General features: G+C 45.4%; 1 pseudogene; it reads right to left on the reverse strand.

The window, feature by feature from the left end:
- Positions 1 to 4,025: 4,025 nt before the first annotated feature.
- Positions 4,026 to 14,399, reverse strand: part of LOC133240261 (small ribosomal subunit protein uS2B-like) — a 35,087-nt pseudogene continuing 24,713 nt past the window's right edge.

The following is a 14,399-nucleotide window of genomic DNA, read 5'->3' on the forward strand; positions in this document are numbered from 1 at the left end:
CAATATATAGCGTTCCAGTTGCTCCATATATTCACCAGCATTTGTGGGATTTTGTTTGTTTTTTGTTTTTGCCATTCTGATAGATTCTGATGGTATCTTGGATGTTCATTTTATTTTGAATTTCATGAACTTATTGGCCATCTGTGTGTCTTCTTTGGGGAAATGTCTCAATTGCTTGCCCAATTTTTTTATTGGGTCGTTTATGTTCCTTCTGTTGAGCTTTGAGAGTTATTTGTGTATTCTGGATACAAGTCCTTTGTCAGGTATGTGGTTTACAAATATTGTCTCTCAGTCTGTAGTTCATCTTTTCATTTTCTTAACAGTGTCTTTCATGGGAAAAAAGCTTTAATGAAGGCCCATTCATCAACTCGTTTCTTTAATGAATGATGCTTTTAATGTCACTTCTAAGAACTCTGCCTGACTCAAGGTCATGAAGATGTTCCCTGATGTTTTCTTCTAAAGGTTTAATCATTTTAATTTAGATCTATAATCCGTTTTGTGTAAAGAATGTGTGAACTTGTTTTCTTTTTTTGTTTCATTTTGTATTTTGCAATGGATATTGAATTGTTCCATTGCTACTTCTTACAGAGATAATCTCATCTCTATTGAATTTATCAAAAATCAGTTGGTCATATTTGTATCTATTTCTGGGTTATTTATTATGTTTTATCAATTTACTTGTTACCAAGGCCCAGCAGTCTTGATTTTGTTGTTGTTCAGTCTCTAAGTCGTGTTCGACTCTCTGTGACCCCTTGGACACCAGACTTCCCTGTGCTTCACTATGTCCCAGAGTTTGCTCAAACTCATGTCCATTGAGTCAGCGATGCTATCTAACCATCTCATCCTGTCACCCGCTTCCCTTCCTGCCCTCAATCTTTCCCAGCATCAGGGTCTTTTCCAGTGAGTCAGGTCTTTGCATCCGGTGGCCATGGTATTGAGCTTCATCTTCGGCATCAGTCCCTCCAATGAATATTCAAGGTTAATTTCCTTTAGGATTAACTGCTTTAATCTCCCTGAAGTCCAAGGGACTTTAAAGAGTCTTCACTTGATTACTGGAGCTTTAAAATGGGGTAGTGTCACTTCTCTAAATCTTTTTTTTTTTTTTTCAAATTTGTTATGGCTATTCTAGTTCCTTTTTCTATAAATTTTAGAATCAGCTTGTCCATATCTACAAAACATTCTGCTGGGATTTTGATTGGGAGTGCCTTAAATCTATAGAACAATTTGAGGGAAAACTGACTTCTTAACCATATTGAGTCTTTCAATCCAGAAACACAGTATGTCTCTCCACTTATTTAGATGTTATTCCTTTAATAAGCATTTTGTAGTGTTTATCATGCAAGTCCTGAAGATGTTTTCTTAGATTTATTTAATTTGGGGGAACTTTGTACATAAGTAATTAAATGTTGTACATGGTATCGATTTTTAAAATTCTGGCTTCCAATTGCTTATTACCAGCATATAAAAATATGATAGATTTTTTCATGTTGACCTTATATCGTGCAACCTTGCTAAACTCAATAATAAGTATTTTTGTTTTGTTTTTTTGTAGATTCTTTGTGATTTTTTTTTTCCTTTGGTCATGTTGCCTGTGAATAGGGATAGTTTTAGTTCTTCCTTTAAAATCTGTATGCATTTTATCTGTTTTTCTTGCCTTATTGCGCTAGGGCTTCCAGTATAATACTGCATAGCAGCTGCGAGAATGAACAACTTTGCCTTGTTCTCTGTTTTGGGAAGGCAAGCATTCAATCCTTCATTATTGAATTTTATGTTAGCCATGAAATTTTTGTAGATACTCTAAATCAAGTTAAGGAAGTTCTCCTCTAATCATTGTTTGCTGAAACTTTTGTCACAAATGTATGTTGAATTTTGTTAAATTTTTTCTGCACCGATTGATATAATTGTGTGGCTTTTATTATTTAACCTATTAATATTATAGCTTGTGTTCATTAGTTTTAAAACATTTAACTAATCTCCATTCCTGAAATAAATCCAATTCTGTGGTCATATATTATGTTTTAATATATTTTGCTAATATTTCCTTGAATATATTTGCATGTTCATGTGGGGTACTGGTGTATAGCTTTTTCTTCTAGTGCTGTTTTTGTATGATTTTGACTTTGGGGTAGTGATGGCCTTATCAAATGAGTCAAGAGGTTATTCCTTCTATTTTTTGGAAATTATTATATACAGTCAGTATAATTTTTCTTTAAATATCTGGCAGAATATGGCAATAAAATTATCTTGGCCTGGAGTTTGAATGACAAACTCTTCTTATTTAATAAATATAGGACTATTCTCATTATCTATTTCTTCCTAGGTGACTTTTAGTCATTTATTGCTTTCAAGTAATAAGTCCATTTCTTTTAAGTTATTGAATTTATGTGCATAAACTCATTTATAGTGTTCTCTTTTTACCCTTTCAGTATCTATGGGATCTATGACTTTGGAAGTTTGAGGGGACTTAAAAATAACACCCCCTGTCTTCCCCCATTGCTCAGGAAGGGATCAGGCAGTAGCCGTTGATCCTGATAAAGCCAACTTGGTGAACATTAATTTGCTTTAGATGGGAGGCTCGCTAACACACCTGGTATGGTACTCAACCATCTAATCATAGTAGTTTTGAAAAACACAGGCTCTGTTACACTAGCCAGCCTCTGCAAAACCTGTGGCTTGTAGGGATGTGCTCTCTTCAGGTGATAGATTTCAAAGTAGCAAGAAGAAAAGAAGTCCCTGTTGCTAGAGACTGAATGTTTGTGTCTCCCCGAAATGCACTTGTTGAAACCTAATTCCCAATGTGATGTTGTTCGGAAGTGAGGCCTTTGAGAGGTGATTGGGTCATGAGGATGGAGTCATCATGAATGGGGATTAGTGCCCTTGTAAAGGAGACCCCTTTCTACCATGTGAGGACACAGTAAGAAGATGGCCTTCTATGAACTGGGAAGCAGGTTCTCACCAGGCTCTGAATCTGCTGGTAGCTTGATCTTGGGCTTTCCAGGCTTCAGAACTGTGATAAATAATGTTTGATGTTAAGCCAGCCAGTTTTAGGTGTCTTTGTTATAGCAGCCTGAATGGACTAAGATGCCCTGCATGTCCATTTCCTTCTCAAACACTCGCCAGACAAGGTGGGTGTAGAGTGTTAGGCTAGTAGAGGTTGCTCAGCACTGAAGCAGGAGCTAGGGGGAAGGAAATTCCCCTTAAATAACTCACAATAACTGTACTCTAATCACAGTGGAAATAACTGGAGAAGTTGGGGAGGGGAGGTGACCTCATGTCCCACAGTAACTGGTGAGAACAAGAGCCAAATAAATCTCCCTGGTTAGACTAATGTCATATGCAGGTTCATGTCTAACACAGGTTACAAAAATCACAATGGGATACATTAAATTTTAGATCAGACCTTTGTGACAGTGTTGTGACAATATGGAGGAAGTGATGACCAAGTGTAGAGTCCAGAATGAGAGTAGAGTCAGGCCAGACTTCATGGAAGGAGTGTGACTTACGTAAGTAATGGACGGGAAGGGGCTAGAACTCAGGGGGATGGTGAATGGGGAGGAGTGAGGGGGATAAGGTGGGAGAAGTGGGTTGGAATGGGATGGAAAAGGGTTTGAAATGTCATGCTAAGAGTCAGGGGTACTCTTTTAGGGAGAGGAGCTAGGGAGGTGTTCATTAAGAACAGTGCTAGGGGAGACACATCTTGGAAAGTAGTGAAATATCTCCAAAGCATTAGCAAAAGTCACTGCTCAAGGCCCCAAGTTAGTGCCCATCTTCCCTCACTCTTCCCCCAACTCCACCTCTCTGATGCCCTCCCCTGGGGCCCTTGGACCCCATCACAAGCCAGCAAGCAGAAATTAATGCCTGGCTCTGCAGGCCACTGCTTTGGTCTGTGGCTGAGGTCTATCCCGATGTTCTTGGGGGTTGGTGCCCATGTATCCTGGCTCTTAGGTGATTTTTTTCAAAAAAAAACTATTTGCCATCAACCCATTTCCATTTTGAGAGTTTGAGGAAGAACAGTTTAAGACCACTCAGTGGTTGTTCCTACCCATTCGGTGGTCTGAGCAGTTTTCAGCAGCAGGCTGAGTACTCCAGTCTTCACAGGGGAGTTGAATAGTCTCAGAGGGCACCTGCATGCCTTCAGACCCCCAGCTCAGGTTGCAGAGCTGGAGCAGTGAAAATTCCTCCTTGGTCACAGTCTTGTCAGTTGCTGCCTGCTCTTCCTTTGTAGTCTTTTCAGAATCTCTGAAGAAGCAGAGATGAGGCATGACCTTCCATGGGGATTCACTGGAGATGCCATGCATATGCAGAACTTCCTGGGCAAACAGCCACCACATCAGATCCACTGAGTGAGCTCTCTCATCGTTGCACGGGATGGCGGCAGCCACAGAGCACAGAGGAGTGTTTGTATTATACAGAGCAGTGGTTGGCAGGTTAGTGTAAGGGGCTTCTGTGAGACTCTGGTGGTCAGCCCAGGGATCAGTAACCACCAGAAGGCTGCCCTGATCAGGTTAGTGAAAGTTCCAGGAATGAAGCGGCCAGCAGTAGGAGGGGCTCGCGGGGCAGCAGCAAATTTGTTGGCCAGTATTCCCAGAGGATATGACACTGGGTTATCAGTTGAGTTTTCAGTGACATCTTGATAACTCAACTCCCAGTTGAGTTATCAGTGGCATAAGCCATGTGCATAAGCTTCGGCCAGGTCTCCTTCAGATTTATGATGGAGGCACCATCCTTCTTCCTTTTGTAGATGTACTACTCCACCTGGAAGTCAAGGTTGGTGCTACCTCACTGGGTTCCTGATGCAAGGAGTTTGAGGAACTCCTTCTCCTTCATTTGCAGGACACTGAGAGCTCTGGATATTGTGAAAGTTTCCTTTTAAGTTCCAGCGAGAATCCAGAACTATGTCATATGGACCATTTTCTGGGTAGTGCAGAAAGGTGATTCTTTGGTATTTTGTCTCTCTACCTTCAGCAGCCATGAGGACGTGATGGGGAAGCAAGAATTCATGCTGCCCAGGGATCTTGCCCTTCCATTCTGAGCTCTCAAGTCCTTCATCTGAACGTGGCAGGCACAAGACCGCAGATCTTGGAGAACTCCTCATGTTTGGATTTAAAAACAAAACCATAGAATTTCATAGAATTATTTTCCCTCAATAGAATAAAAGTTCCAGGAGAGAAAAGTAGTTCCTTTGGACCCTGCTCTCCCTTTAAGTCAAGTAAACATCTGTCAAGGAGGAACAAGACAGAATTCCTTGTGATCAGATGCTCCTGGTTCTACAGCAATTTATCAAAGCCCTTCTCATCAATTAGAGAAATATTTGAAAAATCATCACAGCTCCTGCAAGCGCCTCATGTATAATTCAAAGCGGTGGCTCCGGATGGAGTGAGGAAGCTGCAGAAGTGAGCACTGCCTTTTGAAGGTAAACCTGCCTATTGTTCCTTTCATCCCAAACCTAGGAACAAACTCCGGGGCCCTTGAAAATTGTATTTCTACTGAAGTGTAGACATCTTAAGCCTGACGTGTAGACACTTTACCTCCCAGTGAGCCCCCTATAGGGACACCGTTCCTCAGTTCTTGGAAACTAGGTGTCCCTATGAGATTAAGACAATGAGAAGGGACCCCTCTCATGTGGGCAGTATTCTGCTTTTTAATCCCAGGCTCCAATACCGAGTGATTCAAAGAAGGCAACCAATAAAAAAAAAACAAACAAGTGGTCAAATGATAACCATGTAAACGCACCCTCACTTTTCTGTTTTCACTTGCTAGTCCCACAAGTCAGGTATTATCTTGATTTTATAGATGGGGAGACTAACACGGAGAGTTGAAATGACTTGCTCAGGGTTGCACAGCAGATTTATAGCGAATAGTGTTTGTACTTCGACCACCAGACACTTTCTCTGTGGGTACAAACCCAAATTTTAATTTTGATTCTGTTGCTTGACTTGAACAATAGGGAAACCCAAGAGTGAGAAATTGATCTTTTTTTTTTTTTCATTGAAATTTGGTTTGGAATAAAAAGACTTATATAAAAAATATTAAATACTTTTTGCTAAATACAGTGGCTATATTGCTTATGCTATTTAAACCTCCATGTACCTGAATTACATTTAACAGTTTCAATTAATTTTACTTTTGAATTGCACTAATGGGCGACTCAGTAGTGAAGAATCCACCAGCTAAGGCAGGAGACACAGGAGACTCGGGTTGGATCCCTGGGTGGAGAAGATCTCCTGGGGGAGGAAATGGCAACCCACTCCACCATCCTTGCCTGGAAAATCCCATGGACAGAGGAGCCTGCTGGGCTACAGTCCATGGGGTCACAAAGAGCTGGTTAAGACTGAGCGACTGAACACACATGCACGCAATAGCATGTAGAAGCCACAAGATTTAAGACCCCAGCACCACCAGCTCAGGGCACAGAGCTGACACAGGGAGGCATAGGAAACATGTATCTGTACAGTGGAGGAACTGCTTCCTTTGGATTCGATCTAGAAGTCACTCTTCTTGTGTTCACACGTGGTTTCCTCCTGCCCTTGCAATATGAGCAACAGAGGTGGCTCTGAGTGGGACAGGGTGGGCTCTCTAGGATTCCTTGTGCAGGGGTGAGCAGGCCAGACCCTCTGCAGGGCATGTGCAGTAGCAGGCAGACAGTCCTCAGCTCTGTGCTCGAGGAGGTAGGGGAACACCGGAAATCTGGTAGGTGAAGACCAGAACTCTAAGTAGTTCTGAGGGCAGAAAATGAGCATCCTCTTCCATGAATGAGAAGGCTTTTTGAAGGTAAATGAGACAGTCCATTGCAGATCAAATAGGCCAGACAGGCAAACCGTGGGTGTAGGGAAGAGGGCCCAGAAGCTATACAGCACAGGCAGAAATATCCACTGGGACTGGGTGATGAAGGCTGGCCCCCTAGGAGGAGAGGTGCACATGGGAAGGGTCTGGCCTGGCCTCACTACTCTGGGCCCAGCCCCCAGCACAGTGTCTAGAACTCAGCAGATGCTCAGCAAAGTGAAAGAAGGTGCTCCGGCTTCACTTCCTGCAGAAGCTGACTAAGATGCTCCAGAATGCCAACAAGGACCTACTGTGGAGCACATTTAACTCTGCTCAATCTGATGCGCTAGCCTGGAGGGGAGCGGTGCCTCGGGGGAGAACGGATAATGTGTATGGATGGCCGAGTCCCTTCTCTGTTCACCTGAAACAACCACAACATTGTTGATCGGCTGTAACCCAATACAAAATTAAAAATTTGAAGTTTGAAAAAAATATGTATATACTAAAGATGCCCCAGTGTGAGCTAGGGCCCCCTCTTCTGAGCTCCCATGATACCCCAGGCTTGCACATCACCAAAATACAGTCACATTGCCTTATAATGATCTGATGTCCAGTCTGCTTCCTTCCTAGAACCCTGTCTGCATTCCCAGCATCTCCTCTAGCGTATGGTACATATTAAGCCCTAAAGGAAGGAGGGACAGATGGGAGGGAAGAAGGGTTTCATCAGCTACTTGGGGCTAAGGATTTCACCAATAACTGAAAGAAGAGAAGAAATTGGGAGTTAATAGGAGGCCTCACTGTACATCGTCTCAAGGATGCTGGATATAATTATGCTGCTGTAAACTCCATAAGGAATCACACATAGTTCTCCTCCTATAGTGGAAGCTTGGTCATGCTGTTATTCTGCCAGAGTGTGAGTCTCAAGATATCACAGTCTTTCTTGGTTATTATTGTTTCACTCAGTTCAGTTCAGTCACTCGGTTGTCTGACTCTTTGTAACCCCATGGACTGCAGCATGCTAGGCTTCCCTGTCCATCACCAACTCCTGGAGCTTGCTCAGGCTCATCTTCATTGAATTGGTGATGCCATCCAACCATCTCATCCTCTGTCATGCCCTTCTCCTCCTGCTTTCAATCTTTCCCAGAATCAGGGTCTTTTCTAATGAGTCAGCTCTTCGCATCAGGTAGCCAAAGTATTGGAGCTTCAGCTTCAGCATCAGTCCTTCCAATGAACACTCAGGACTGACATCCTTTCAGATTGACTGGATCTCCTTGCAGTCCAAGGGATTCTCAAGAGTCTTTTCCAATACCACAGTTTAAAAGCATCAATTCTTCAGTATTCAGCTTTTTTTATGGTCCAACTCTCACATCCATACATGACTCCTGGAAAAACCATAGACTTGACTAGACAGACCTTTGTTGGCAAAGTAATGTCTCTGCTTTTTAATATGCTGTCTAGGTTGGGCATAGCTATTCTTCCAAGGAGTAAGCATCTCTTAATTTCATGGCTACAGTCACCATCTGCAGTAATTTTGGAGCCCCCCAAAATAAAGTCTGTCACTGTTTCCATTGTTTCCCCATTATTTGCTATGAAGTGATGAGACTGGATGTCATGATCTTAGTTTTCTAAATGTTGAGTTTTAAGTCAACTTTTTCACTTTCCTCTTTTACTTTCATCAAGAGAAGAAGCTCTGTAATTCTTCTTCACTTCCTGCAATAAGGGTGGTGTCATCTGCATATCTGAGGTTATTGATATTTCTCCCGACAATCTTGATTCCAGCTTGTGCTTCATCCAGTCTGGCATTTTGCATGATGTACTCTGCATATAAGTTAAATAAGCAGGGTGATAATATACAGCTCTGATGTACTCCTTTCCCAATTTGGAACCAGTCTGTTGTTCCATATCTGGTTCTAACTGTTGCTTCTTGACCTGCATACAGATTTCTCAGGAGGCAGGTAAAGTGATCTGGTGTTCCCATCTCTTTCAGAATTTTCCACAGTTTGTTGTGATCCACACAGCCAAAGGCTTTGGCATAGTCAATAAAGCAGAAGTAGATGTTTTTCTGGAATTCTCTTGCTTTTTTGATGATCCAACAGATGTTGGCAGTTTGACCTCTGGTTCCTCTGCCTTTTCTAAATCCAGCTTGAACATCTGGAAGTTCTCATTTCATGTACTGTTGAAGCCTGGCTTGGAGAATTTTGAGCATTACTTTGATAGCGTGTGAGATGAGCATAATTGTGTGGTAGTTGAGCATTCTTTGGCCTTGCCTTTCTTTAGGATTGGAATGAAAACTGACCTTTTCCAGTCCTGTGTACACTGCTGAGTTTTCCAAATTTGCTGGCATATTGAATGCAGCACTTTCACAGCATCATCTTTTAGGATTTCAAATAGCTCAACTGGAATTCCATCACCTCCACTAGCTTTGTTCATAGTGATGCTTCCTAAGGCCCACTTGACTTCGTACTCCAGGATGTCTGGTTATAGGTGAGTGATCACAGCATCGTGGTTATCTGGGTCGTGAAGATCTTTTTTGTACAGTTCTTCTGTGTATTCTTGCCACTTCTTCTTAGTATCTTCTGCTTCTGTTAGGCCCATACCATTTCTGTCCTTTATTGAGCTCATCTTTGCATGAAATGTTCCTTTGGTGTCTCTAATTTTCTTGAAGAGATCTCTAGTCTTTCTCATTCTATTGTTTTCCTCTATTTCTTTGCATTGATCACTGAGGAAGGCTTTCTTATCTCTCCTTGCTGTTCTTTGGAATTCTGCATTCAGATGGGCATATCTTTCTTTTTCTCCTTTACCTTTCACTTTTCTTCTTTTCTCAGGCAACCATTTTGCCTTTTTACATTTATTTTTCTTGGGGATAGTCTTAATCACTGCCTCCTGTACAATGTCACGAACCTCTGTCCTCTGTCCATAGTTCTTCAGGCACTCTATCAAATCTAATCCCTTGAATCTATTTGTCACTTCCACTGTATAATCGTAAGGGATTTGATTTCTTCATTAGTACCTGGTATATAACAACTTAATACAAATTGGTTGAATGCATGAATGAACAGTGAGTGAACTGGGCCTTTTATGTTCTTTATAAAGTCCTGGTTTACTGAGCCTATCTGTGTGTGGTTCTCATGGTTCTCAGGGTCAGCTGTACCCATGATGATGAGAGCTCATAGCCTGAGGCCCACAGGAGATGCTCAAGCCAGCGGCTCGTTGCTGCACACAGGCTCCTCCCTCAAAATGTTCAACCTCACAGTTAAACCATGTGGGGCCTCCAGGTGGAGGAGGGACCTCTGCTGAATCCAGTGGCCCTACCTTTAGAACAGGTGTGAATGTGAGAATGGTCCTTCCCTTTACTGGGCTCATCTTCCCCTCTATGAAATGAGAAGGCTACCCAAGATGATCCCAAAGCTTTCCCAGCATTTCAGGCAGCGATGAGGAGGGAGGCGGAAATGGCAGTGGCATCCTAGTATTTTCTCTTGGCAGTTCCACCCCAAGTTCCCAGGATTCTTGGGATCAGGGTGGTTGTGTGGGATGAGCTTCGAGGAGATGTGAGTAAGCATGAGTTAGCACCCCTGCTCGGGGCATAGGAAAACGTGTCAGAGACATGGAGGGGGACCTGCCTTCTCTATGGAGACAGCAGACTTCCAGACTAAAGATGGGGTCTGCCTCCCAGTGGGGAAGGGGCTGCAGGGGCTCCCTGCCTCCAGGTGGAGGGATGGAAACAAGCTGAACTCAGCAATGAGTGCCTGCTGTTAGTTTGTTTTTCTTAAAACATTTTGGGGCAAGAAGATACAAACTATCTAGAAATCCAACAAATGCTGTGGATGTCCTCTCTTCAGAAAAATGCACAGACATCTGACTTTCTGCATCTGGTGCAAGAAAGGGGGATGGACTCCTTAAAGTACACGTCTGAGCTCTGGGACCCCAATAACAAAGCCATCCATGGCAGAAAGAAAGGGCAGGAGGAGTCCTGGGTCCTACCTCTCATCCAGGCTCTGCTCCGTCTGGCTGTACATTTGCTGCCTTGGATGGCCTCAGTCTTGCCATCTGTAAAATGGATGACATGGAAGAGGAATCCTTCGTGGATTCTATCCTAGGATTTGGTTATCACAAGCATACCCTCTAAGAGCAGCTGTAGGGTGTTGAGGCTGCTCTCCTACTGGCTGAGCTGAGAAGCAAGTAGTGTGGAAGCTGGGGTGGGGTGGGGGCAACTCATAGGCCTTCGGAACCACTTTTTCTCTAGCATTAAATCCAGATTCTTTCTAACAGAAGACTCACTAGTTGGGTGGAGACTGAAACGGCTCTCCTACCTGGAGACAAGAAGTATTCAGACCCCCTCTGTCTCTTCCCCCAGCTCTGTCTAAACCGGCTGGATAATGAGAGCTGGGGTTTCCCTTGGCCATGGAGGCCCTGCTACTGGCTTCCTTTCCGGCCCCCTTTTTAGGTGGGCTTGACAGAAAGCTGGGAGAGGGTCACAACCAAATTTTCAAGAGGAGGAACTGAAGCCTAGACAAGCTCTGACCTGGCTCAGTCCCACTTGGCCAGGCCTGGGGCAGATGCCCTGTACCTGGTCTGGAGAGCTTGGGGTACCCGCTGCTACATCTGAGCAAGAACAAGGAGGTTTCACCCCCAAGTCTGGGGTTCCTTCCCTCTCTACCCCACCCTCTGCCCCCGTCTTCTTCTCCTAGTAACTTCTAGGCTAAGGGAAAGGGGCCTTTGCCCAGGGGGCTTGTGTGCCTGAGTGGGCTGCCCAAGACAGGATGGCCATCTAGTCCATGTATCATCCTGTGGTCAGCCCACCCAGGGCCTCACCTTTCCCCCACTCTCTCAGCTCCACTCAGAGCTCCCAACCTTGGTGCTTCATGGCTAGAAACCTTCTGGTAGCTTCCACTGGGGTTTGCTTCTTGAGTCAGATGATACGAATCTGGCCTCTTTAGATAGAAGCAATTACTCTCGCTCCAAATTGCGATGATTCTGGAGGATGATCAGCAAAACCCTGGAGCAACTGGCTGTCACATTGCCCATCCCTGCTGCCTGGCGTTTCTTTCTGGGGCCCCATTCACCCTCCCTTCCTCCTGCCTCTGTTCCCTCAGCCTTCTCCACCTCTCAAAGCCCCTCTTACCCATCAAGACAGCTCCCCACTGCCTCCTCTATGAAGCTTTTCCAGACCACTCTGACCAGAGTGAGGGTTCCCTCCCTCCGTAAGCCCGGCTGTGTGTTGGGAAGGGGGAGACTACAGTGCTGAGACCTGTGCAACTGCTTCAACAGGACAGGACCTGTCAGTCCCCACAGCAAGGCTTTGGAATAAATATTAGCATCCCCATGCAACAGATCAGGAACTGTGTGGATATGGGCAGGGTGGGTGGGTTCACTGACATGCCCAAGATCTCAGCTGGGAAATTAAAGGGTCTGCACTCAGAGCCTGTGTTCCATCTCACCAGCCTGGTCAGCCTCCTGCCTTGCACTCAGCCTTTCTTTCTTCCTGACTTTCTGTCCCAGCTTGTTTCTGTGACTCTCCCCGTGCTCTGAGTCCCCCTGCGAACACAGGCTGCTGTGTTCTTCCCTGCTCCCGCCCAGCGCCATGCAGAAGGCCTACTCCATCAACATGTGAAGGACTGGACGAAACCTCTCCGCGAGTGCTTGGCATTCTCCCTGCACCTGGAGCTGTGGTCATGAAATTTCCGTCATGTGCTGTAAAGGATTGGAGTGTCAAAAACGTCACAACCCGAAGGAGACCAGAGTACTTGAAATTTACAAGTAAAACCATGGCTTCTGTTTATGGAGCATCTGCTCTGGGACCCCTTGCGAGCATTTCTCTCTGATTGTTGATAATCAGTTCAGGCGACTGCAGGGTAACAGTGTTGGTATTCATGACTGGCACCAGGTCTGATTGATTAGTGCCCCTGTGTACTCCTTGTTAGATATTATAATACCACACTGGCCATAAGTCTTGTGCTGTTACAGATGCCCATTTTACAGATGAGGAAACCAAGGCTCAGAGGGGAGAAATAAATTACCCAAAGCCACAGAAATAGGCCTCGGCAGAGCTGGGCATTGAAGCCTGGAGTGTTTGTGGCACACACAGCCCAACCAGTACACTGTTCAGCTTCAAAGCCCAGCTCCCTCCCTTTCCTAGGTCAAGGCGTCTCCACTCTCGACAGGCCTGGGGTCTGTGTCTGCAGGGGGTGGGGGTGAGGCCAATTCACCTGCAGTGCTGACCTCCAGGCAGCTCAGCCCATCTATTCAAGAGAAAAACGCTCCTCCTGGACCGTGGCACTCGGAGGACAGATACCTGCATCAGCGCGGGTGGACAGGAGGGCGCAGGGCCTCCCCGAATGCCACATCAGTGCTCCCTCCTTTCACACAGAAGAGGAGTGAAGGAGAGACCAACCACTTGTTTGCAAATGCTAATCTTTAGTCAGTGGTATTCTGTTAAATCCACAGGGACAAACCATGGATTTGGGGCCAAAAGGCCCTGCTCCCCATCACTGCGTGATACTGGCCAGGGTGCTTGCTCTGCCCAACCTGACCTCCCCAGCTGTCAGGTCGCCTGGGCTGGGTGCAGCCTAAGGCCCCTCCAGCTCCTCCTTGGCAAGGATTGGAAGTGGGCCCTGGGGCCTGATTGCCTGTGTCCAGATGGCAGCTATGGGATGGGGGTAGGGAGTAGAAATGGTCCACCTAACTTTTCTGTGCCTTGGTATTCACATCTGTCAAATGGGGATAAAAATAGCTGTAGCTGCCTCAATTGGACATTACGCATAAAGTGCTTAGAACATTCCAAGTCACACAGTGCTTGCTCAGTAACCCTTCTAAGGCTAAAGAGGTCATTTTGGCTCTGAGCCTTACTTATCCAGTAAGTATTATCTCTCTGATGCAAACGAGAAATGGAAGCTCAGAGATTTTAAGTAACTTGCTGAAGGTCACACAGCTAAAAGAAAGACTGGGGCGGTTCTCAGTCTCCCCCTTGTTGCTGAGCTGCACTTCCCTCCTCCAGTACCCCAACCTGTCCTAGGAAGGGGACTGCAGGCAGTTCAGATAGCAAGTGAGAGCAGTGTCTGTCCAAAGTGGAAGAAGGATCTGCCTCTGTTTTTCTCCATCACTCCATCTAACCGTCCAGCACTGGCAGCTGTGAAGGAGTGGGAAGAATCTGGAGCTTGTGTTCAGTGGTCTCAGTCATTGGCCCTGCTTCCTTTGCTTGCAAGCTGTGTGACTTTGGGAAGGGTGGGCAACCTCTCTGGGCCTTGATATCTTCATCAGAAAGATATCAGGTGAAAGATATCACTTCCAATCTTTGCCCCAATGGCAAAGGCCTACCTAGAGCTTGGTGTCCACCAGGGTCCCCGTAGGAGACAGGTGGCTCACTCTGACAGGCGACTGAGAAGGAGTTGATAAGGGGCTGTTGACAAGAGTGGGGCCAGAATGGAGGAGAAGCGTGGACACAGCTCAGCGGGGCCAGAATGGAGGAGAAGCGTGGACACAGCTCAGCACACAGCACAGCGCACCGCAGCTCGCAGGACCAGGAGTGCTCTAAGCACGCCAGCTCTGAGCACCAGGAGGAGGGAGCAGTTAGGGTAATCAGGAGGCTGCGAGAGCCCGGACAGGAGTCCCTCAGACCCCAAAGGGAGGAAACCAGATGT

Source organism: Bos javanicus, chromosome 28 (genome assembly GCF_032452875.1).
Source record: "Bos javanicus breed banteng chromosome 28, ARS-OSU_banteng_1.0, whole genome shotgun sequence".
Lineage (NCBI taxonomy): Eukaryota > Metazoa > Chordata > Mammalia > Artiodactyla > Bovidae > Bos > Bos javanicus.